General features: G+C 40.2%; 1 pseudogene; it reads right to left on the bottom strand.

Moving 5' to 3' along the window:
* Window positions 1-3,297, bottom strand: part of LOC115852543 (thiamine transporter 2-like) — a 29,705-nt pseudogene extending 26,408 nt beyond the window's left edge.
* Between the last annotated feature and the right edge of the window lie 23,045 nt (window positions 3,298-26,342).

Genomic DNA, 26,342 nt, shown 5'->3' with positions numbered 1-26,342 from the left:
GAGAGTCAAAGAAAGAAATATGTTTGTGTATCTTGCTCTTCCACATTCTTGGCCTTATTTTACTGGGCTGTGATGGAGGAGCCGTGAGAAATTGCTTAGTAGCTCTCTTGCTTAAGTCAATTTGGGTCACAGTTTCCCACAGAACACTGGCTGTATTAGCAAATTATCTGACCCCATCAATAGCACATGATTATTTCAATTTCCATAAGAGTAATGTATAGTGGAGGGGAGATGACGTAGAGGAGGTTGGGGTAGACCCTCTCGAATCTCAGTGTTTCTCAGACCTCTGAAATAAACCCACTGATTTACTAAGCCTGAGAATGTCCTTTGTTTTGACAGAAGCTGTGTCCTCACCTCTTGAGTTCCCCGGTAGACTTTTTTTTTTTAATTAATTAATTTAATTTATTTACTTTTGGCTGTGTTGGGTTTTCGTTGCTGCACGTGGGCTTTCTCCAGTTGGGGTGTGCGGGCTTCTCATTTTGGTGCCTTCTCCTGTGGCGGAGCACAGGCTCTAGGTGCGCGGGCTTCGGTAGTTGTGGCACTCGGGCTCAGTAGGTGTGGTGCAGGGGCTTAGTTGCTATACAGCATGTGGGATCTTCCCGGACCAGGGCTCAAACCCATGTCCCCTGCATTGGCAGGCGAATTCTCAACCACTGCACCGCCAGGGCAGCCCTCCCCGGTAGACTTTTGTCTAAGTGTTCTTAAAGTTTGGTAGAATGTTATTCTTCCTCTTTCTGGCCTTTAGGTGTAATTACCAACCTGGGAAAAGCTGCATTCCAGATCTGCTTTTTATGACAGTCTGGAGTCTAAGTTTGGAATCTAAATTTAGCTGAGATATCTCCCAGCTAAACCAGTTTGCAGTTAACGGCATTCAAAGTTGACATGTACTTGTGTTTGGTGTGAGGAAGAAATGGTGGATTGGGTTAGGGGGCGAGGTTTCCTTGGTGTGGGGTGGGGGGATGCGGATGGTGGCTCGGCAGGGCAAGGAAGCAAAGGGAGATAAAACTGTCATGCCCCGTTTGCTGAATCACCAGGATGTAAATCAGATGGTAGTGATTTTTTTTTTTTTTCCCTAAAGAAAAGTGAACTGATTGAGTTCCTTGTCTGATTTTTTTTTTTTTTTTTTTTTTTTTTTTTTTGCGGTACGCGGGCCTCTCACTGTTGTGGCCTCTCCCGTTGCGGAGCAACAGGCTCCGGACGCGCAGGCTCAGCGGCCATGGCTCACGGGCCTAGCTGCTCCGCGGCATGTGGGATCTTCCCGGACCGGGGCACGAACCCGTGTCCCCTGCATCGGCAGGCGGACTCTCAACCACTGCGCCACCAGGGAAGCCCTGTCTGATCGTTTTATTGCTCAATGGTTCAAAGCAGTGGTTCTCAAATTTCAGCATAGCTCAGATTTACCTGGGGGGATGGCTAAAAACAGATATTCAGATTCAACAGACCTTGGGTGGGGCTTAAGAACTTATATTTCCAACAACTTGCCACATGATGCTGATGTACTGGTCCGAGGCCGATACTTTGAGATCCACTGACTAATGGGCTTCTTGAGATTAGATCCTATCACCTGACAGTTAAAACTGCCTTAATGTTTGCAAATAAAGAGGGGAAAATCTTCAGAGGATTTCTCACATGGTTTTCCAGTAACTTCTTCCCCTCTAAATCTTACACTATCTTCTGAGACTTGTGCTCATAACTAAGAATGACTTTATTTTAGGTTAATGATAATAAGCAATGAAGTCCTCAAGTATTCTTTTTTTATAACTGAAACATTAAAGTTGTTCTGCACCCACCCTATTTTAGTTGTAGCTTGAGTTTATAGTCTTACATGGCAAATACATGAAAATCATTCAGGCCCATTTGTTCACATTTGAGATGTAGGAAGTGCTGATACTTTGCTCCTACCCAAGGCTTTAGACATTGGTTCTAACTGGACTTAAATCTAAGATCAGCGTGGTAGCTAACTTACCACACTGAGGCTTATATTTTCTTCCAGTCCTGCTGAGTAAAATATGACAAATGGCTCTGATAATGTCATCATTGAGAAAAATCCAAATAAGCAGAGAATGATTGGGGGAGAAACCCAGGAATGGCTTGGTGACGTTGGGCACCAATTCAAGGATGGTTAAACCACTGCAGAAAGAAGAGGAAAGCAGGTAAGAAGAGTGGTCATCAATCTAATTGACTTCTTTTCATGAAACTTGCATTCTCTTCCCCATGCTCCATTGTGACAGTGAGAATGTATCACAGGTCAAAACACAAAACTTGAGTCTTTTCTTTTGGATTTCTTGGTCTAAAGAGAAAACTAATGATTATTGGAAGACATTAAATTTCATCTCAGATGGAATGATGGGGTCGCTGATAGAAAAGTACTCTCAAGCTTTGCCTGAGTAAGTCGCACCCTCCTTTTGTCTTTTTGGTAGAAAACAATCAGGAAATTTCTCCTGAGGCAGAAATCATGGACAGAAGATAAGATTGGTAGAATGTAGGTAGAAAAGAGAGTTTCCAACAGACATAATTGCTAAGCAAAAACATCTACTTTGTGCCCCACCCCCCCATCAAGAGGTTATTAACATGTAGCTGTTGATAAACTGGAAATTCATTTTACTGAGTATTTAGAAATGGTGAATAAAATGGCCTTTGGGAAGTAAGGATTTATAAAGCAGTTAGACCCCTTGCTTTTTCTAAGTACAGTCGTCCCTCGGTATCCCTGGGGCATTGGTTCGGGGGGGTGGGGAAGGGTGGGACGCGGATACAGGTGCTCAAGTCCCTTATATAAAATGGCACAGTTCAGTCAACGCTCGGTATGGATCTGAGGTTAGTTGAATTCAGGGATGTGGAACCCGCAGATGCTGAGGGCCGACTGTATCAAACTCAAAGTGAACATTGATTTTGATTTAGTGTAAGAAGCCTTAATTAATTTTAGCTGTCATCCATTGAGGTGAATTGATTTGTTTTTAATACCTGTTTTCAGAAGAATTATCCCGCCATCTAGATAATATCATGTCATGGGTAAAATGAAAACACAACACTTAGAAGTATTTTTGGGAGTTGATATTTAGCCTGTGCCCTGTTCCTATTTGTTTTCCATTTATGTTGCTAATACTGAAAAGTGAGAACTTATGTTCTGGATGATAAGCCTTAAGGTTGGCTGACAAAAAGGAAAGCCGTGGGCATCCATTAAGAAAGGCAATACACAGCTCCAGGCGAAATCTCACTCACTTGGTCATTGACTGGGTTTTCCTCTCTGAAGCCTCCTGACTCTTTCCTGCTTCTCTCCCTCCTTACTCTGTGTCTCATCTCGGTTACAGCCCTGGGCAAGACATAACGGCACAGCAGTCAAACACAGGGCTCTAGAGTCAATTAGGTCCAAATCCTTCGCTGCTACATACAGCCATGTGATCTTAGGCAAGTTCCTGGACCTCTCTGCACAGATTTCTCACGTGTAAAATGAGGATGATAATAACTACCTTATATGGTGAGGATTACATGAATCAGTACCTGGTAGAACAATGCCAGTTCATAAGCATGAGCTATACAGTCTGTAGCATTGAGAGCTTTGAAAGGCACTGATGTGTGGACGTGCAGTTCTGCTCCGTGGCCTGGGAGATCCTCGGGAGCAGGGGTTCATCTTTGTCACCCAGAGTCTAGCACAGGATCTGACACACTGAAGGTCTCCTGGAAAGTTGTTGTAAGTACAGCCATTGGACCAAATGGAGTTTCTAACTGACCAGAAAAATTCGAAATAATGAGAACAAGAAGTTTTCCAAGTGTTCAGTTATTTAAAGTTGTTCTCTGGAGTGGGAACTACACACCATTTGATTTTCAAAAATATGTACGCTACTCTTAGAGCAGTTTTGGAATAAGGAAAAGAGGATTTCCTGGTTGGAAGACATCGGCTTTGTGGTTGAGCAAATTCAAATCTCGAATCTGCCCTCTCGAGTCGTGTGACTCTGGACAAGTTTCTTAGTGTGTTGGGACCTCAGTTTTCTTCACCTGCACAGGTGTATTGTAATGTCCATCACATGAGTGTAGCTGAGGGGAGATTTCCTGGTATAATGCCTGTCATTGTTGCAGGTACATAACATGGACTAGATTCCTGCCTCTACCTGGAGAATCCACATCCAACTTCTGTGGCAATGGATAGGGAAAATACTAGAGAGTGGTGGCATTTGGCACCATTGCGCTGGTTTCTGTTGGAGTAGGACATGCTTAATCTGCGGGTAGGTTCTAGAACCTGGGACAATTAGGTTTTAAGTGAGTGAATTTAGCAATTGAGATGTTTTTTACACAGATGAGTCCTGCTGGCAGTTAAGGGGAATAGCCAGGGGAGTTTTCTATTCATGAGAAAGTAATCCCCGAAAGAGCAACATACTAAATAATTGCACACTTTATAAAAATTCATAATCTCTCACTGTCAGACCCACTGAAGTTTTTGAAAGTGTTTTTGAGAGAGTAGTAATTCTTGTGATACTACTAATAAAATGCAGAGTAGAATCAGATAGTTTCTAATAGAGGTTGTATCGAGGAAATCTCAAATCCCCCTCCTGAATCTATGCCTCGGTTGTTGGCAGGGATGAAATAGCGTCATTTCTGAGACCAGGGACTTTGGTTCCAAAGAAACCATGTCTCAGGTTTTTATGTTGAAAAAAGCTTCCGATTCTACCCCTCATGTCGGCAGCCAGTGGGTAAAAGCAGAATATTGGACTCAAAATGTGGATTGGTTTGACTAGATTATGGAATCCATTACCACCACCATGAAAAGACTTCTATAATAAGTGATCGCATGGAGAAATAGTACAGCAAATCCTCTCGAATGTGAGATTTCCACTACAGTACTTCAGTAAGGACAGGCTCCAAGTTTGCCCCCTGCTGTTATCTTTATTTATTGCAAAAAGACGGTGTGTTTTTATTTTACCTATCGATGTTCTGCCTGCACAGCCCCTCTGCATTGAATGACTTTCCTATGGTCTACGGAAGCCTACTGGCTCCCTAGGAAGGACTTTGAAAACATGAGGAGTACAGTAGTCCTTGATCTGTTGTCTCTGCTAAGATTGAAGGGAGCAAAAAAACTCAACCTGAAAGATGAAACACACCTTTCTTAGAGCTCTTTTTCTAATTCCAAGACATTATTTTTTCAATTTTAAAAATTAGGGGTGGAGTTGTAACTTTAAAAAAGGCCAGATACTGAATTTACAATCCCAGATAGTCTTAGTGGTACAATTTTTAATATTTCAAGCAAGTGATAAGTTTTAGTTAATTTTTAACCCGTTGCTTCAAAGGTTACTGGTAATCAGTTAAAATGTTACCAAACAGATGCCTTGATATGCTCCTAAGTATGTTAAAATGCAAAGTTGGGTGCACTGAAAGCGGGGGGCTTCTGTTTCAGGACACTGATCTATCCTAGCGTCATTTCAGCTCTGGAGTCTGGGAACCCGGAGGCCCTGGCTGTTTGTGTAGCTGGCTCACTCCATGAGTGGGTGGGAATTAAATAAATATCCCAGCTATTATGTGATGTGGGCCATCAGACCACATATATATATATTTTTTTCTGTTGTACTTAATCATAGTTGGCTGAACTTACTCAAATCCCTTAGTCTTTCTGAGTCCCACTGATTAAAAGAAGGTAAAAATTATCTACTTTAAAATGGTAAATAAAAAAGTAGATAAAAATTATCTACTTTATCATTTGTGAGGAGTCAATGAGCTCAATAGGAGAGGGCTCAGAGCAGTGCCTAACACAATAAATACCAGTGTCTTTCCCTTGCCTTTCTTTGAGAATCTGATCTAGTCTCCGTGACCCAGGAAATCACAAGGGCCAAAGAATTGCTGATAAAGTAAAAGCTCATATCAGAGCCAGCTAATTTGGACTGTGGATCATTAGTACAAAGTGTATAATTAAGGTCAAGGTTATTTTAAGACAATAAGGAGAGATTGAAAAAGTAAAGTTACAGTTTAATAAGGTTGCAAGAAAAACTATTTCTTGAAGGAATTACCTTGTCTGAAAACCCCTTATAAATACCAACTTACATAAAAAAATCGTAAGTCATATTTATCTGCCCTTTAATCAAATCTTTATGATCTTTCACTACAAGAACACTTGGTCAGTTTAGTTAGGTTCTGCTCAAAATGCATGTTGTCCACACACATATTTCTCCATTCAGATGTTTTACTAGTTCATTTAGATTCTTCTCCTTATAGTCTAAATTAATGAACATTTACTGTATGTACTTTTTAAAGAATTGAAAGGAAATGATCTCTATATTCCAGCTCATCATGACTCAGTGCTAAAAATATTTTTTACCCAGGTTACGTATATCAGCATTCCATAACAGCATTCTCCGTCTGGACCCTGCCTTGCCCTTTTTAACCAGTAGTGTTGGTTAATACACACTGACTATGTAGCCTCATCATTTTTTAATGGTGATTAGACAGATTTTCTCCTAGTTCACTTTCAATGCTCAGTTAACTCATCTCACTATGTCCATGCTATGAGCTAGCTGTAGGGACTCATTTCAATTGCATGTTTCCTTCGTACCCAGGAAATCACAAGGATTGATGAATTGTTGATACCAATTTTGGTACTGGGAAGTAGGATGCTGCTGTGACAAACACCTAAAAATGTGGAAGTGGCTTTGGAACTGGGTAATGGGTAAAGGCTAGAAAAGTTCTGAGGTACTTGATAGAAGAAACTTAGAATACCTTAAAGAGATTGTTGGTAGAAATATGGACATTAAAGACATTTCTTGATGAGGGCTTGGAAGAAGAGAGGGGCTATAGAGAAAGGGTCTACTGTCTTAGAGAATACATATATCATCATGAACAGAATAGTTAGAAATATGGATGGTAAAGGTGCTTCTGTAGAGGTCATAGATGGAAAGGAGGACCGTGTTATTGGACGCTGGAGGAAAGGTGATCTTTGTTATAAAATGGCAGAGAACATGTTTGAATTCTGTTCTATTGTTGAAAGTATAATAGAACTTGTAAGCAATGAACTTGGGTATTTTGCTTGGAGATTTCCAAGCAGTGTGGAAGGTATAGTTTGGCTTCTTGAATTTTTGATAATTTGGGCAAAATGTAAGATGTATTTCACATTAAAAAATTTTCACTAAATATACTCTATCCTGGATTTCCATGTTTACATACTTTCATTATTGTTAAATATAAATAGAACAAATGAGTCTTTATTTATATGTGGAGTAAAATTTCCCAGTTTGTTTTTACAGCTATGGATAAATATCTTTAGCTAAGTAATGAACATCAGTTACACCCCATATGGTGGTTGTTTGAAAACTTAAGTATTCTCATAAAAGACTGAAATGTTAGTTTTTAAAATTTGATGTTATATGAATTGCAGAAATGATACTGCCTCGCCCTTTTAGGTGACCTGCCTTTTTAAGCAAACCATAATTTTCATATAAAAAAATTATAAATTTACTTATAGCTTAGTCATTATTCCACTTGTAAAGTTATCTTATACTGATTTTCTGCTTGTGAGACTAATGTGTATAACCATTGCTCTGCTTTTTACTGGCTCTGTTGTCTTTGTCAGATAATCAAGTCTTGGAAACAAGTGTGCCATGGTGGCAATGAAGGTGCCTCTTGTATGGGAGGCTGTGCTCCCAGAGCATTTAGTGAATTCGTGCTTTCAGCCGACGGAGCCCTCATCCATCCTAAGTATTCAGGCAGCCTCTGGGGGAAGGAAGAAGGAAGAAAGACTTTTTTTCTTGTCGTTGTAGTGAAATTGCTTTAATCCATTCATGCACCTTTATCTGGTTTCCCTGGTCATGAACAGAACATAAATTCACGGTGGCGGCCAGAAAAAAAAACTTATGCTGGAAATACCATCCTTTATTCATCTTATCATAGGTCAGCTTTATAGGATTTTCACCACTACTTCACAATGCAATCCCTGTTTTTTACAATGGGTGTTATCACCACAGAAATTTTCTTTCAAAGTAAAGTCGATCAGATCCATTCTAGAATGTTCTTTTGTCATTCATGGCAGTGCTACAAAAAAATTGGGTCCAGTGATTTGTTGGAATAGATGCAACTCCTATGGCATAAAGTGAAAACTGCTGAACAAATGCTAAGTATGGACACTCTTCTGTTTATGAGCTTTTGGGTTTTCAACAGGCTGCTCCCAAGTTCATTTTTTCTTAATTAAAGGCAACATGGTATAAAAAATTGCTCTCCACCTGTGAGTGATAGGCTGAGTTGTGATTTTGCTCCTCATGTGGGAGGCGTGTTTAAATACTGATTTTTGGGTCCCTCCCCCATTAACTGACACAGTGGGTCTTAGGGAGGGAGATGTGGGTTCATACTGAATATTTTCATTTCTAACAAGTTCCCAGGTGATGCTGATGTTGCTGCTTGGGGACCTTACTTTGAGAGTCACTGCTTAGCAGACAGTCATCTTGGTCAACTCTTAGGTCGAAAGTTTGAAAGAATAGATTTCTGTACTAATTTCAGCTTTACTTTCTTTGAAGATTAGACACTAGAGGGCAGTGTGACCACAGTACACACACTAAATCGAGCCTAGTGATTTCCAACTAGTCTAAACTACTGCTTCAGCCCAGGCATCTTTGATTTTAACTGTTTTGTTTATTGATGTTTCACATTGGAATATATATGTAAGAAAGGTTCTGCTGCTAAAAATAACTTTAAAAGCTGCACTCTCTCCAGTCCCTTCTTTGTAAAGTCATAGGTCCTGTTATCTGGAGAGCTGGGGCTCTGGGGGGAGTGTGTGTGATTTTATGTCCCATTATTCAGACAATTTTATTTTATTTTTTTAATTTTTAAAGAATTTTTTTAAAATTAATTTTTATTGGAGTAGAGTTGACTTACAATGTTGTGTTTCTGCTGTACGACAAAGTGAGTCAGTTATACATATACATATATCCACTCTTTTTTGTTTTCTATTCCCATACAGATTATTGAGTAGAGTTCCCTGTGCTATACAGCAGGCAGGCCCTTACTAGTTATCTATCTTATATATAGTAGTGTATATATGTCAATCCCAATCTCCCAGTTTATTCCTCCCTGGCACCTTTCCCCCTTGGTAACCGTAAGTTTGTTTTCTACATCTGTGACTCTATTTCTGTTTTGTAAATAAGTTCATTTGTACCATTCTTTTAGATTCCACATATAAGTGATATCATATGATATCTAATTCAGACAACTTTAGAATTGAAAGATGGGTTAGCTCTTTGAGGCTAGCATTTCTTAAGTGCTTTCAATGAACCCAAGTTCAATTAACAATGGAAATAGGGTTTTGAGACCAAGTAAGTTCGGAAACATTGGGTTAAATAAAGTTATACAGGTTCCTTTACTGGAATGTTCCTCAGAGCCTTTATTTGTCAACTGGAAACCACTGCGAGGGGGTTGTAGAATGCAGGGTGACTGTGGGTATTTTGGACAGGAATCAATGATCTGGTCCTAATCCTTCATCTTTTCCAGAAGGAATCAGAGACCAGTAGATAAAATGACTGCTGGGCAGGGACTTTCCACAGGATCAAACACCTACAGGACTGCGTGCAGTGACAGTGCCCAGCCCAGTCACATGCAACTCCCTGTGGGCCCTTGGGTCTTCATTTCCACTTGTTGGAATATCTTTCCTCCAGGTACCTGCAGGCCATGCCCCATCCCTTGGTACAGACTGTGCTCAAATGCCCCTTATCAGAGACAACTTCTCAGACCACCCTGTTCAATATGGCCCTTCTGATGTCATCCTCTGTTTTCTTGCCTTGCTTTGTCACCACCTGTTATATATTAATATGCTTAATCGTTTTTATCTGTTTATTCCTTCTAAAATAGAAGTGCTATAACGGAAGGGATTTTTAAAATTGAAGTATAGTTGATTTATAATATGTGTTAATTTCAGGTGTACAGCTAATGACTCAGTTTATATACATATATGTATAATCTTTTTCAGATTCTTTCCCATTATAGGTTATTATAAGATGTTGAATATAGTTCCCTGTGCTTTACAGTAAATCCTTGTTGTTTAACAGAAGGGACTTTATCCATCTTGGTGTCTGCTATATTCCTAAGTAGATGCTTATTAACCTTTTTTGGATAAATTAACTAATGCTATCCAAGTATATAAGATTGATTATTGTATCAGTCAGGGTTCTCCAGAGAAACAGAACCAACAGGAGTTCAATATTATGTGTTAAATGTGTTAAAATGGTAAAAACTGGAGTGCTTTATGAAATAGTTCTAACAGGATCCAGATAATCTGAACACTCTTTAAATTTATAAGAAAATTTCCACTTGCATTTCTGGGGTTAAAAGTCCAATAATATCTAACACTTTTTAGTTTAATGGTATTTAATTTTTATACCCTCTGGTTATGTTAGAGAATATTCTTACAGGCTTCAGGAAGTTTGAATTTAAATATTTTTAAGATAATGGGTATTTACATTTATGCAACGGCATTTCTGAGAAGGAAGTCTACACCGGGTTTGACTGGGATTAAAAATAATGTTATAACCAGTGTTATTTCAATGAAAATAAAATAAAAATAAAAATAGCAGGATGGGGCTTCCCTGGTGGCACTGTGGTTGGGAGTCCGCCTGCCGATGCAGGGGACACGGGCTCGTGCCCCGGTCCGGGAAGATCCCACATGCCGCGGAGCGGCTGGGCCCGTGAGCCATGGCCGCTGAGCCTGCGCGTCTGGAGCCTGTGCTCCGCAATGGGAGAGGCCACAACAGTGAGAGGCCCGCGTACAGAAAAAAAAAAAAAAAAAATATATATATATATATATATATATATATATATATATATATATATATATGGCAGGATGAACATAAGGAAAGTATACAGTTGGAAATAATTAAAAGCAGAAGTTAACAAACAGAAAATAAAGAGATGACAAAGGATTAAGAACTCATTGTGACTTAATGGGTGGCCTTAAAAGACAATGTGTTCAGGAAAATCTGCACCAAATTTTTCAATAAGCGTACAGCTTTCTTAAAAGAAAAGATAACTGCCTTGGAGAACACTGGTCATTTAAAAACCTTCCCCTCTAGGAACGTCACAGGAGTGCCTCGAATGGGCAGACTGACCTGCAGCCCTACAGGGAAGTGAACCCAGGCAAATGTCTTTCCAGGCTTCTCCGATGCAGGAGGGAGGGGTCCCCGGAAGGTGGTGGTGGTAGTGATGATGCCGAGTTGCCAACAAACAAGGAAGCACAGGATCTTTCCAAGTTGTTTTTGAGGTGAACTGCCTTACAGGGATAAGGTCTACCTTGCCCGCCATGCTGAGTCTCAGAGGGCTTTATCTTTTCTCCTTGAATCACAAGACCCCTCCCACACTTCTCCTGCTGACCATGAGGTAATAGAGTAATAGAACTGAGGAGTGGAGGTGTGTGTGTGTGTGTGTGTGTGTGTGTGTGTGTGTGGTCTCCGAAATAAAAGAAAGCTTGAAAATAGATGTGGTGTGTCAAAGAACTCACCTGTTAAATACCCAGCTTCTGGTATTAGCTGGAGCAATCCTGTCTACATGAGAGATGAAATTACCTTTATAAATGCATTTACACTAACTTGCTAGTGACAGTCGATTAGTCCTCTGGTAATTTTGCTTTGAAAGGAGGTTAGAGATAATGTTCACTGTGAAAAATGATACTCACCTGAAAAAAGAATGAGGGTGGTTCCAGCTCTCAGCAGAAGAGCTTTGGGTGGGATGGACCTTCCAGGTCACCCTGTATTGTTCACCACCCACTCTACCCTTTTACAAGCTGGGTCCACATGAAGATGTCTTATTTGGGGACCTATCAGATGAACTGACCTCTTCTTTGAGGTAAAATAAATACTGATCCAATTTATATCAACAAAGCTCTTACTTAGAGTAGGTGGCAATGACAGTCAGAAACAGGATTATGTCACTAGAGAACAATGACAACGAAAAAAACTTGCCAATGATTAAGTGGAGGTGACTGCTTTCCATCTACCTCTACTTCACAGAAAGTAGGGAGTTGCTCTTCTATGCAGGATGCTTCTGGGGCTTTCCAGGTCTTTCTTGTGTAAGTAACTGATGAGTCATTGATGAGCCTTACTGGGATCATCTCTTTTCTGTGCTTCTGGAAGCCCAGTCTCTTCTTTTGTCCATTATATTTCTATCTATTCTGATCATGAGTTGTTTGCCCAAGTCCAAGGTTGAATTTTGAGCTGAACTTCTTGTGTTTTCTTCTCCATGTCTCTCATGGACCTACGACTATTTCTGCTGTCCTGGAGATGCTGAAATTCTGTCTTTTCTCATCTTTTTGTCGATTCTAGCATTCTTGCCCTCTGAATTTGGCTTGAGAAAATCAGAAAGAAACCTAATAGAAAAAACATAATCTCCCACTTTGATGGGGATGGGAGAGGACCAGAGCCTCCTTGAAGAGAGGAGAGGTTGAATAGGAAAATGTGTCAGGATCAGGCAGAAATAGAGGAAGATGATCTTGAGGAAGAAGGGAGATGGAAGTTATTTTGCCCAATTGATAAGGAGACCAATAATGTTGCCAGGGTTGTTCAGGTTCTTGAGTTCAAATACCAGTTTCACCCTTTTCTAGCTGTGCTTTTGGGCTTTTAACATGTGGTAACTGATGTTCTCCTTGCTACTCATTGCTGCTCCAGTTATTCCCAACCTCCTTAAGAAAATATTAACAAGCTCATTTTCTGGTAACTCATTTAACTTGACCACTTTCTCCTAGTTGCTGGTATCTGTGGACCTCCTGACCACTTTTCCTTAGTCATCAACCTCTTTGGCATCAACTCTTCATCCCAAGTCCTGCTATTATCTTGCAGTTCTTCAACAGCCACATGAAAATGTATCTTGACTTTCCAGTTCCTTGAACTTCTTATTTGCAAAGACCTCTTTCTTCATTCTACTTTAGCTGTCCATTCTCATGGCCACACCCTATTCCCCGTGAATTAGAGAATTCGGTCATCTGGCTCTGACTACACTCATCTCTTCTGGCTTATTACTCGATCAACTAGTTCCATTGCACCATTCTTCATCAAGATACCTCTATTCTCCTTCCAATCTCCCAGGCTTCTCCTTTCTTTCTTTTCCTTATTATTTCTATAATAATCACACCAATGCCCTAAATTCCCTTGCCTGTAAATGTTTTGATCACACCTGTGTGGAAAACCCCCAATTCTGGGGTTTTTACAGAGCCCATTTCTTGGTGGTTTTACATTCGTTATTGTATCTATTGGATTAATAGCTGAGTTCTCCCTTAGGCTGTAAGCTCCATGACATCAGGGATTAAGTGTGTTATTTTATTTGCAAGTTTATTCGCAGTGCCTAGGAAATGGTCTGGTAGAGTATGGGCTTAATAAATATTTTTTAAATGAATGGAAAATCTACTGAGCCCCAATTGCCTCATTTTTTAAAGTAGGGATCGTAATATAGGCTTCAGAGTAAGGCTGGTGAAGATTAACTGAGATCTGTGCATGTAAGGAACCCAACACAGTATCTGGCATAAATTTACTGCTCAATATAGTTTTCGTTCAATCTTTTTCCTTCTTCCCCCTTTTTCTTCCTCCCATTTTATAACTAGCAACTGTTTACCTGCCTGCATGAGTGTGTGGGTGTTCTGTGGTCCAGACCCTGGTCTTGGCGGATGAAAACAATGAGTAGTGGCCTAGGGAGGGGTGGAGGGCTCATTGTTGACCTCTGGGGAGATTCAGAGGCTCCCTTAGCCTATATTTCTCCGGACCCTTGACCACGTCCACTGTGCCTAGAGCAGGTGTTTCTGCCAGAGGGAAGTGACAGGAAGACCATTTGCTCAGACCAGCCAACAGACCTTTGATCTTGGGAGGATGGGCAGAGAGGCCAGAGTCCAGGACTGCAGAGAAGAGCTGAGGTTTTCAGCAGTCATCAGAGGATTCCTTGGTAAGAAGCAATTTTATTGGCTTTGACCTTCAACCCCAGCTCTGAGTTCTGCTGGGAGGCTTCTGAGCCTGAATCCTGCCTCTCAAACGCTCAGATGTGGGCACTCCTCCAATTCTACCTTTATTCCAATGTTTGGGTGACTGTCCCAGTTGATTCATTTATGTGCTGGCCTTATCCTTTGATTCTCTCACACACAGGCCATTTACCAGGACTGTAATGAATAGCTTTTAGCATTGTATTCACTTGGGGAACTTGGTAAAAATATAAAGGTCCTGGTCTTATCTCTATAGCTTCTGATTGAGTAGATAAAGTTTGAAGTCCAAGAATCTGCACGTTTACAAAGCAGTAATTTTACTGATGGAGTGGTCACAGTTTGTAGCAGCAGACCAAGGGACACTGCATTTCATCCTCTCCATTGGCCCAGGTCTCCCAAAGACAAGCCCCTGAGGTATGTACGAGGATGGCCATTCACAAAGGTAGGAGGTGAGTTTATTACAACATTGTACTTTGCATTTTCCCCATATCTCATGGAGATCCTGGAGTGCCCTTCCAAGAGGAGGCACTAGAATCTCCTATGTGCAAGTTTCAGCTTCTACTCTGTGATTCTTCTGTTTCTGATGTGCTCCACCCCTAAGCTGAGGACCACTCTGGCGCCCCTGCCCAGATCGCTTTCCCAGAAAGGGATCACCTGAGTGTCAGGTCTGCATGCTGTCCTGGTTTAGTGCTGCACAAAGTGGTATGGCAGGGCTACACTGGCTAAAGGAGACATGCACATAAATATCTGACACTCTTCAGCCCACAAAAGACTTCTACCACCTACACACCTCCTGGAAGTCCCTCAAGTAAAATACGACTTGTCTTCTTCTAAAACCTCTTTAATTTTAATAACTGCCTATAAATATGGCTTCTAGCAACCTAATTAAGTCTGCTTGTCCCTGTCCGTCCACATTTCTTGAGATTCTGAGTGTTCAGCTTGTCTTCCAAGTACGCAATTGTCCATCAAAACCAAATCAATTCTGGGAATTCCCTGGCGGTCCAGTGGTTAGGACTTGGTGCTTTCGCTGCTGTGGGCCCGGGTTCAATCCCTAGTTGAGGAACTAAGATCCTGCAAGCCGTGAGGTGTGGCAAAAAGAACAAAACCCAAAACCCAAAAAAACCCCCAAATCAATTCTTCCTAACGAATACTATCAACAAGCTCATAAAAGTAACACTGCTGGTAATTGCCGTTTTTTTTTTTTACTTAATTCCTACTTGGACAGCTATTTATACCACTTGCTTTCCATGCCTTGTCTCTAATCCTTTGAAAAATTTGCAAAGTAGCTATTATCTCCATTCGGTGGATGAGAAAACAGAAATTCAGAGACAGATAATGTGGCTTGCCCAGGGTCATAGAATTTTAGAATCCAGTTCTGTAAGTATGTAAAGCCTGAACTCTTTTTTTTTTCCTACTGGGTTAGGACATGATGATCTCAGTTTCTTTCTCTTATTCCTTTCAGGCTGATACACAGCTTGTTTACTTCCTCTGTCCTTGCTGTCTACTCCTAGAGATTGAACCTGGGATGAGTTCCCAATTTAAGACTGTCATCTAAAATGATGAGTATCATAAATGTTCATGTATCACCCCAACTGATAAGAAGTGGAGCATGCGTTCTTGAGATTATTTCAGTGACATTTATAGAAGATCTTTGACTAGTTTAAGCACCCCATCCCCCAAAGCTGTTCTTTATACCAAAGTGATACTTGACTATACTGCTGGTGACATCTACCAGTTGTCAGGCTTTTAGTGGTAAGACAGTTAATTACCATCTGGAAGGGTTCCTAAATTGAAAGTTCAGATGAAAGGGAAGGAGCATTTACACTGAGAGCCGCCTGTGTCTGTGAGGCCTGGGGATGCAGGCCTCTTCCCTTCCCCCAGGACCCCTGTTCCAGTCTGCTGCTGGTGCTACTAACAGAGTTTTGGAGGTTGCTTCGAAAATGTTTTGCCTTTATTATTGCACCTAATGGTATATAATTTTGAGTATATGTTGCAGACCCTCTCCAACCTATGGCAAATTACAAGATCAATGACATTTAAATCATTATTTGACTCATGTAAAGGCCTTCTCCCTAACAAACCCAATGAGGAGTAGAAATAAGAATTCATACAAACTGCTATTTTGCTATTCCCCTCTCTGTTCTGATGTAACAGTTTTTCTTCCCTCTGGAATGAATAATTTTTCCGTACTATATTTTACTGTATTAAGATCAAGCAAGAGTGGTTTGATATTTGGTGAAACCAATGTCTGAAGCAAAAACTAGAAAGATGTTTTTCATCAGCTGCCTCTTTCAGCAAATTAAGTCAAGCTTGTCTGGGCTTACCTTTGTGGTCTTGGAAGAGAAGGCTTTCCACAAAGGGAGAGTGTTAGCCAAAAAAAAACCCAAAAAACAGAATTAACAAGGTGAATGTGGAGTTCTGTACTCTGCTCCATTGGAACACAAAGGCCAGCCGCAATCAGTCACGATCTCAAAGTTCCCATCTATAGGGCAGATGGGATAACACTTGCCACAAATCTTTATTGAGCAATACGTCAGAGTTCCATTACCACAGGTTAGTGAAATGTCTGCAGTTGCGTTGGAGAGAATTGATTTTTCCTTGTATTAAAAATAAATTACTACTATTATATTAACAACTTCTTGAAGAAGTTAAGTTTTTGGATTTTCTCAGCACCTAATTTTGTTAGTGACCAGAAGAACAGTCCCATTCTTACTATTTCACTAGCTTCATATGTTAATCTTATGCCATAGGGCTCTTCTAAAGTCACAGTTTTCTTCCTGGAACATTTAATTGGGTTGAACTTTTAGAAGTCTGCACACTTGTCCTTTTTCTCTATGACATTTTATTAATTCCTATCTCCAAAGTTGGTTGTGTTTTTTCCTCTACCATTTTCTTTGATAAAGTCTTCCTTCCAGGATCGCAAAAGCATTTTGGTCTTTTAGGATTAAAATTTAGACATCTACCTCCTTTTACGGCAATTATTAGTGTGCTGCCTCATTTTTCCTGTTATAACACTTACAACCTGTTCTTTTTGCGGGTCTCCCGCTGCTGTGGGCTCTCCCGTTGCGGAGCAACAGGCTCGGGACGCGCAGGCTCAATGGCCATGGCTCACGGGCCTAGCCGCTCCGCAGCATGTGGGATCTTCCCAAACCGGGGCACGAACCCGTGCCCCCTGCATCGGCAGGCGGACTCCCAACCACTGTGCCACCAGGGAAGCCCACAACCTGTTTTTGAATCACCTTCTTTAAGACATTTGCATTGGCTCCAGGCCAGCATTCCTCTGTCTGAACATGAGTATAGCTCATGGCTATACAGGGCTAGATGTTTGCCTGTCAGCACTATGGATTTTATATAATGGCCCTGAAGCCCACAAACATTCTTAGGTTTGGTCAGCTGTCTTTATACAGCCATCCCTCGGTATCTGTAGGGAATTGATTCCAGGACCCCCTTGGATACCAAAATCCACAGATGCTCAAGTCCCTATATAAAATGGCATAACTTTTGCATAGAACCTACAAACATCCTCCTGTATGCTTTAAATCATCTCTAGAGTACTTATATATCTAATACAATGTAAATGCTATATAAATAGTGACCAAGGAGTGGCAAATTCAGGTTTTGCTTTTTGGAACTTTTTGGAATTTTCTTTTTTGGCCTCACCACATGGCATGTGGGATCTTTTTGGAATTTTTTTCAAATATTTTCGCTCTGAGGTTGGTTGAATCTGCAGATGTGAAACCCTCAGATATGAAGGATTGACTGTAATCATTTTGAAAGATCTGAAGGAAGAAAAGATCATGAAGAAAACAAAAAGGAACAACAGTGTTGCCAAGATTCCAATTTGTGCAAAGTAGAAGGGAACAGGATGTGGGATGTACATTCCGCCAAATACACTTAAGAATTTGCTTTGGGGAATTTTAGCCTCCCCTTGCTCTTCAAGATTCATCCCTTATCTTTCTGGGTCATCCTGGGAGAGAGACTCAAACGCAGTACCTCTAATAATAGTGTCTGTGGAGTGGACACAGCCAAATGCCCCAATATTTTTTCACTCCTCCCCTCCTTTTTAATTCCAAAGGTCTAGAGGAGCTAAGCTGGGGATAAGAAATTTGTAAATGATTGATTTTCATTGCCCCAAATGCCCACCTTATTTTGGCAACAATGTTTTACACCCTTCTTCATAACCCACTATTTCCTTATACTGTCCCCAGAATAAACTCTGACAATAAAGTTATAGATTGGGGGCTGGGGGTAGGGACTACAAAAATTGAATACCTAAAAATGGAAATTTAAGGATTTAGTTGAATTTCATATACATTCAAATAAAATAAATTTCTAATTTACTCCTAGTGTTAAAGCAAGGAAAATCCCCCATCCATTTAGATAAGGCCATCATATGATGTCCTAATCTGGGCCAAGATCTAATCTGGTCCAGTTGAAGCAGAAGAGAATGCTAAGGGAAGAGAAGAAACCTGTTTGATTTCTATTTCTCTGCTGAAAATAGGAAAATGGAAGGTGGTTCTGATTAAGGCAGGACCTAGAACAATGACTGGTTCATATCAAGCACTCCATTTATTACTGGTACATAAAAGGTCTTACTTTCGATGGGTTCTTCTCCAGAGCAATTCAGTATTTTCAACCTCAAGCAGACCGTCTCCTTTCAAGACCTCTAATTTTCCCATTAGTGCAGTGACAATAGTTTCCAAAACCCAAACTACTGCTCTGCTACGTAATTACTCAGCACAGTGAGATATCTGAAACTTTGACTGTCCTAGAAAAATGCTAACAATGCGGTCTCTGAGTCAAAACTTGGGTAGCTCGAGAAAACGTGTATGCCTGAACATCTCATATTTAGAGAAATAATCATTAACAGTAATATTAGCCAAGACTTACCCAGGGCTTACTGTGACCTGGGCCCTCTTGGGTACATGACATGTATGTCTTAACCCATTTAATCCTCACAGCAATCTTATGATGTAAGATCATTCTTGTCCCCATTTTGTAGGTGAGAAAACTGAGTTACAAAAATGTTGAGTATCTTTCCCCAAGTCATTCAGTGCACAGGGATGGGAAGCTGGGCAGGTTGACTGCACAAATAAAACAAATCCCCTTGAAGCTCCATCAGAATACCATATCAAATCACCCGATTCCCTCTTCTGTCGTCAAGGAAGACAGGAGGTTGGCAAACGGATGGAGTTACTTTTTCTCAATTCTGCCTGTTTTGATTCCTTTCTGGATGAGTTCTTATTTCTGCTTCCCCTGCTCCCAGTATCTGTGATCGCCCAGCTTCTGAGACCCCGTAGCCACCCCCCCTTCACTGCTAAACTGTAAGGGCATAGTCTGGGCACCGATGCACACACCCAGCTGAAGTCAACTTCTTTTGTAAAGTCACACAAAAACTTGATTCTTGGGTCCAGTTCCTTCTGGAAATATGGGTAGCTGGGGAAAAAAGCATAAACCAAGATTTCCCCCAGACTGATATGATCAAAGAAACCTAATTCAGAATTTCTTTGGAATTTTGTGTTCAGCGGCCTAAAGTCTCCTAGAACCTCAGATTTAGAAAAGATTTCCAGGGTAGCTTCCCGCCCAGAGTCACTGCCACCAGAATACTCCCCCCACCTCCCTGTCCCCCCGTGGTGTTTTTCCAGCCTCTGCAAAGCAAAGGGACACGGAATGGTGGGGTTAGAATGTTGTTGCTTTTATCTGGCTTTTTTACTTTTCAGTTGAATATGAGGTATTTTGACATATAGGGAAGAATTTGTGCATCGTGGAGAACTAGACATTATCTAGACTCTAGTGCAGGGGTCCCCAACCCCCGGGCCGTAGACTGGTACCGGTCCATGGCCTGTTAGGAACCCGGCTGCACAGCAGGAGGTGAGCGGCGGACGAGCGAGAGAGGGAAGTTTCATCTGCCGCTCCCCATCGCTCCCCATCGCTCCCCATCGCTCACGTTACTGCCCGAACCATCCCCCCACCTCCATGCTCCGTGGAAAAATTGTCTTCCACAAAACCGGTCCCTGGTGCCAGAAAGGTTGGGGACCGCTGCTCTAGAGCACATGCCTTCCAGTTACCTGATTCTAGCCTTTCACTGCCACGTGGGCTATTTCACAGAGTTGTATATTGTAGATAACTAAAAGCAACAGGAAATAATTCTCATCTGTGAACGTGCAAATGAATTCTGTCCAGTACAGGGACCATCCTTCTTCCTTGTGGTAAAAACACTTGAAAGGGAGTTTCTTTTGGATACAATTCTTGGTTGACTTTTGTCTTCTACTGTCTCCTGACTTTCATTGTGTTGAGATATCTGCCTTTGATTTAGTAATCATTTCTTTGTAGGTAATTTTCTCTTTTTTCTTTTTTTAACTGGCTATGTTTAGATTTTATTTTTGTGTGTTCTTCAGTTTCACTTTGTGAAAGTGTGGATTTCTTTGATTTTCTCCAACTTGGTATTTGTTGAGATACTTGATTTGAGGATTGGTATCTTACATCACTTTGGAAAATGACCAGCCACTACCTTTGAATATTAAGTCTTCTCCAACTTCAGTTAGATATTTATTAAACTAATGTTTCTCAACAAAAGTACTATTGTAAATTTGGATAGGAGATTCTTTATTGTGTGAGACTGTTCCTTGCATTATAGGACATTTTACATTCTTGGTTCCCAGACACTAAATGTTATTATTGTGATGAAAGTGCCTCAGACATACCCAAATACCCCTAAAACTAAGTATCTCTGCTTGGGGACCACTGTGATAAATCTTCACTCTTTCATCTAAGTCTTTTCACCTTCATAGTTTTAATCTTTATGCCTCTCTGTGCTGAATTGTAAGTAATTTATTAAGCTGTGTTTTCTGTCTCTGGTTTTCTCTTCAGCTGTGTCTAATGATCTGTTTAACCTTTCTGTTGGGTTTTAAAAGTCAGTTATTTTTCATTTCTAGACATTCTAGAAATTTGCTTTTTTTGTAAATGTATTTTGTAATCGTTGATAACCTTGTGTTCCTTTGTCATATTTATATTAGCTTCTTTTATTTCTTTATACATATATTAACCTTTTTATATTTCTATATGTCATTGAACCCAAGACATCATTGATTATAAGAAATACCACTCATTCATTTATCACTAAGAAAGATAAAAGACTCTGTATGACAGACAAGTAACCTTACAGTACCTCTCTGTAAATAAATATATTTTCTTTTTCATTCAATATCTTGAGGGCATGGACAGACTCTTACCCATTTTTGGAAACTGATCAAACATCTAGCACTTTTTCTTCAGATTCCCCTGTAATCTGAATTAAGGCTTACATTTTTTTAAGGCTTACATTTTAAGACTGTAGTGGGAGAAACCAGAGAGATTATGACTCTCATAGAATTCAAAATTCAAAGGGAAACTTGGTTCAGATACAAAATAAGATTTCAATTGCACAAGTTATTTTTATAATTTCTTTAATTCTATTTTGTCCATCCATGATCATCTTTGTGTTTGCAAGTCAACACATCAGATATGGATGACAGGATGAATGACATTGCCATATTATTGTCAGAAGGATATGTACTTTCAATTGTGTGTCTAGAGGTGGTACTTTCAATTGTGCGTCTAGAGGTGGTACTTTCAATTGTGCGTCTAGAGGTGGTACTTTCAATTGTGCGTCTAGAGGTGGTACTTTCAATTGTGCGTCTAGAGGTGGTACTTTCAATTGTGCGTCTACAGGTGGTAATGATTTGCTCTGAGTAATACACATTTCCTCGCCTAAGTCAACCTACCAACCCATGGTGTACATTTATAGGACGATAGGGAGATTTAGATACAGTCTGTGGTTATGATGATGGAATAAAGATAAGTGGCCTACATATGAGTAAAACCTGTTCTCTGGCCTCAGTCAAGACCCAGTGGTCCTTTCTTGATGACACAGCCCCAAGTGGGCTCTCTCTGGTGCCGCTGAAAGCCTGGAAGATGGGCTGTATCTCCCATTTGACCATAATCCTGGATGTCTGCCCTCAAGTCCTTACTTCCAGGATCATTTTACTCCTGCCCAACCTCAGAACCCCTGGCAACCTCAGCAGCTGGCACAACCAGCTCTCCTCCTCGTACTTCCTCAGTGCCAGGGGACACTTAGCATTACTCTCTCAAGGTGAACAGAGTACTCCAGGGAGAAGGTAAGATACATGTCCACTCATTCCTTCTACCGCCATTTTTCTTTCTTTTCTTCTCCCTGCAGTGTCCCTGTGGTCTGCTGCCACCATCGCCACACCTGTAGCTGCAACTCGTATGGCTGCGGGTTTGGGAAGGGCTGTTGCCGGCAGAAGAGCTGCTGCCGGAAGCAATGCTGCTTCTAAGTGGCCTGGCCCGGCCTTGCTTCTGGGGTAAGAGATGCTGGAAGCTGTTCTCTGCAGTTAAGGAGACTTCCCTTCCTCTTCCCCCTTGCTGTCACCTGGATCTCCTGGGACTTACTCTTTTGGACAATATCTCTGGTTTTTGAACTCTGTGCTCCTCTCTTTCAAAATGATGGTCTTAAACCTTTTTATTTGAAAAACATTCCAAACAAACAAGAAATGGTTTGAAAAAAATTCCAAACAAACAAGAAATGGCCATTACAGAGCTGTAAACCCAGCCAAAGGGATCACAGTTCTGAGTGTTCTATCTGATGGGTGTTTTGCAGCCTTCCAACTTGGTACTTCTACCTCTCTGTGTGCACACTATGTCTATTACTCTTACCTGCTCTAGTCCTATTACTATTGTTTCCAGTCATCACATAGCTCCTGCCTAAATTTCCTAATAAAACATGAAAACCGACCCTCAGGAATTCTGCTTTTATTCTGCTATGGCAGCAACAGCTTTCCATCTTCTTGAAAAATTTGAATGACCCACATGCAGAGACAGCAATGCACGCACAGGGCTTCTGGGGTCCAGGCCTCCCAGCCGCACGCCGTTTTCCCATCTCATGAGATGGATGGTTCCGTAAGATAATTCAACTCCTGCTACCTTGTGTACCTCTTCCCTAAAGGCCCTGTGACCCTGCTTATCTGTCAAAAGTGCATCACATTCCTCCAGTGACAACTTCCTCAACCAGATCTACAGGTTTCACCTATGTCAAGGCCTAAATATAGGCAAAGGGCAAGTCCAAACAAGCTAGAACTATCACCTTATTTATTTCTTCTCAGAAATGGCTATTGTCTTGCCATTTCTATCCCCTTATTTCTGTTATTTGTCTATGAGTTCTGTTTCTGTTTCTGAGTCATTCTATGTACAAAACAAAACATTTAAAATATTTCTCCATAAGGTGTTCTTACCAGTCACAAAACCCTACACCTTACAAAGCAAACCTATGTTTTAGTTCAAAGGAGTAATAATCTTTCTCTTTAATGAGATACCAAATAAAAATTTTTATTTAAAAAATATTTGATGTTTTTCTTCTGTGTTTGTTCCTTTTAATTATAAATGCACATTTATTTTTCCATGCATATTTCCAAAAATGTAAAAACATCAGAATGGTTACATATAAAAAACTAAAAAATTCTAGCTCCTTATTCTCCAATGTTAATTTATTCCCCAAGACTTTAAACGCATTTTTGAAAATTAATATTTTAATTTGGGGGTGGGTAATTTATATGGTGTGAACATCAAAAACCATGATGAGATGACATCTCCCTCCGTTTCCCATTACCCCACAGCAGGGAATTATTATTATTAGGTGTTTGGTTTTTTCTTTTGGTACTTCCAGAAAACTTGTATATGTATATAAGCCAATATAGATATTTTCTCCTTACTTTTACACAAATGATGAGCTATTGCATTCATTATTATTTTGGCATTTGACTTTTCTCCACTTAATAATAATAATAAATTTTTATTATTTACTTAATAATAATAATACATTTTAGAGCCCTTTATCACTATGAAAAGATATTCCTCATTTTTTTATCTAGTTAATATTATTACAAGTGAATATACTGGTGTCCCATAATACATCTTCCCTGTCCCCATTTAATGAAATTTGAATAGTTTCCAATCCTTTGTGTTTAGAAACTTTACTGTAATGAAAAACCTTTTAAACAAATCAGTTCTCAGGCATGCAAGAATATCAGAAGTATATATTTCTATCAGAGAAATCTGTAGGTGGAAAGGCATACACATTTCTAATCTTAAGAATGATGAATTTTCCCTTGTAGCAATGAAATTGATGTACACTCCCACCAAGAATCTTCGAGACTGACTGTTGACTCATTCCGAGAGAACAAATTCTGTCATCACACATTTAGATTACTTTCTACTCTGACAGATGAAAAACAGTGTTTCGTTGTTTTTTTTTTTTTATATATACATTACAGTTGGGTTTTTTTTTTTTTTTTTTTTTTTTTTGGCCATACACGGGCCTCTCAGTTTTGTGGCCTTTCCCGTTGCGGAGCACAGGCTCCGGACGCGCAGGCTCAGCAGCCATGGCTCACGGGCCTAGGCACTCCGCGGCATGTGGGATCTTCCCAGACCGGGGGACGAACCCATGTCCCCTGCATCAGCAGGCAGACTCTCAACCACTGTGCCACCAGGGAAGCCCTACAGTTTTTTTTTTAAATAGATCTTTATTGGAGTATAATTGCTTCACAATACCATGTTAGTTCCTTTTGCACAACAAAGCAAATCAGCCATATGCATACACATGACCTCATATCCCCTCTCTCTTGAGCCTCCCTCCCAGCCTCCTTATCCCACCCCTCTAGGTCATCGCAAAGCACTGAGCTGATCTCCCTGTGCTACGCTGCTGCTTCCCACCAGCCAACTATTTTACATTCCGTAGTGTATATATGTCAATGCTACTCTCACGTCGCCCCAGCTTTGCCCACCCACCCCATGTCATCAAGTCCATTCTCTATGTTTCCCACTTTATTCCTGCCCTGCAACTAGGTTCATTAGTACCATTCTTTTTTTTTTTTTTTTAGATTCCATATATATGCATTAGCATAAGGTATTTGTTTTTCTCTTTCTGACTTCACTCTATGACAGACTTTAGGTCCATCCACCTCACTACAAATAACTCAGTTTTGTTTCTTTTTATGGCTGAGTAATATTCCATTGTATATATGTATCACATCTTCTTTATCCATTCATCTGTCGATGGACATTTAGGTTGCTTCCATGTCCTGGCTATTGTAAATAGTGCTGCAATGAACATTGTGGTACATGTCTCTTTATGAATTATGGTTTTCTCAGGGTAGTGGGATTGCTGTGTCATATGGTAGTTCTATTTTTAGTTTTTTAGTTTTTTAAGGAACCTCCATACTGTTCTCCATAGTGGCTGTGTCAATTTACATTCCCACCAACAGTGCAGGAGTGTTCTCTTTTCACCACACCCTTTCCAGCATTTATTGTTTCTAGTTTTTTTGATAATGGCCATTCTGACCGGCATGAGGTGATACCTCATTGTAGTTTTGATTTGCATTTCTCTAATAATTAGTGATGTTGAGCATCTTTTCATGATCCTCTTGGTCATCTCTATGTCTTCCTTGGTGAAATGTCTATTTAGGTCTTCTGCCCATTTATTAACTGGATTGTTTGTTTTTTTGATATTGAGCTCCATGAGCTGTTTGTATATTTTGGAGATTGATCCTTTGTCTGTTTTTTCATTTGCAAATATTTTCTCCCATTCTGAGGGTTGTCTTTTGGTCTTGTTTATGGTTTCCTTTGCTGTGCAAAAGCTTTTAAGTTTAATTAAGTCCCATTTGTTTATTTTTGTTTTTATTTCTGTTACTCTAGAAGGTGGGTCAAAAAAGATCTTGCTGTGGTTTATGTCAAATAGTGTTTCTCCTATTTTTTCCTCTAAAAGTTTTGTAGTGTCTGGTCTTACATTTAAGTCTTAATCCACTTGGAGTTTATTTTTGTGTATGGTGTTAAGGAGTGTTCTAAATTCATACTTCTACAAGTAGCTGTCCAGTTTTCCCAGCACCACTTATTGAAGAAGCTGTCTTTTCTCCATTGTATGTTCTTGCCTCCTTTGTTATAAATTAGGTGCCAACATGTGCGTGGGTTTATCTCTGGGCTTTCTATCCTGTACCATTGGTCTATATTTCTGTTTTTGTGCCAGTACCATACTGTCTTGATTATGGTAACTTTGTGGTATAGTTCAAAGTCAGGGAGCATGATTCCTCCAACTCCGTTTTTCTTTCTCAAGATTGCTTTGGCTATTCGGGATCTTTTGTGTTTCCATACGAATTGTAAGATTTTTTATTTCTAATTCTGTGAAGAATGCCATTGGTAGTTTGATAGGGATTGCATTGAATCTGTAGATTGCTTTGGATACTATAGTCATTTTCACAATGTTGATTCTTCCAATCCAGGAGCATGGTATATTTCTCCATCTGTTTATGTCATCTTTGATTTCTTTCATCAGTGTTTTATAGTTTTCTGAGTACAAGTCTTTCACATCCTTAGGCAG

This window comes from Globicephala melas, chromosome 7, assembly GCF_963455315.2.
Source record: "Globicephala melas chromosome 7, mGloMel1.2, whole genome shotgun sequence".
In the NCBI taxonomy this organism is placed as follows: domain Eukaryota; kingdom Metazoa; phylum Chordata; class Mammalia; order Artiodactyla; family Delphinidae; genus Globicephala; species Globicephala melas.
Note: the sequence above shows the minus strand (reverse complement) of the source record. Positions and strands in the feature narration are given on the sequence as shown.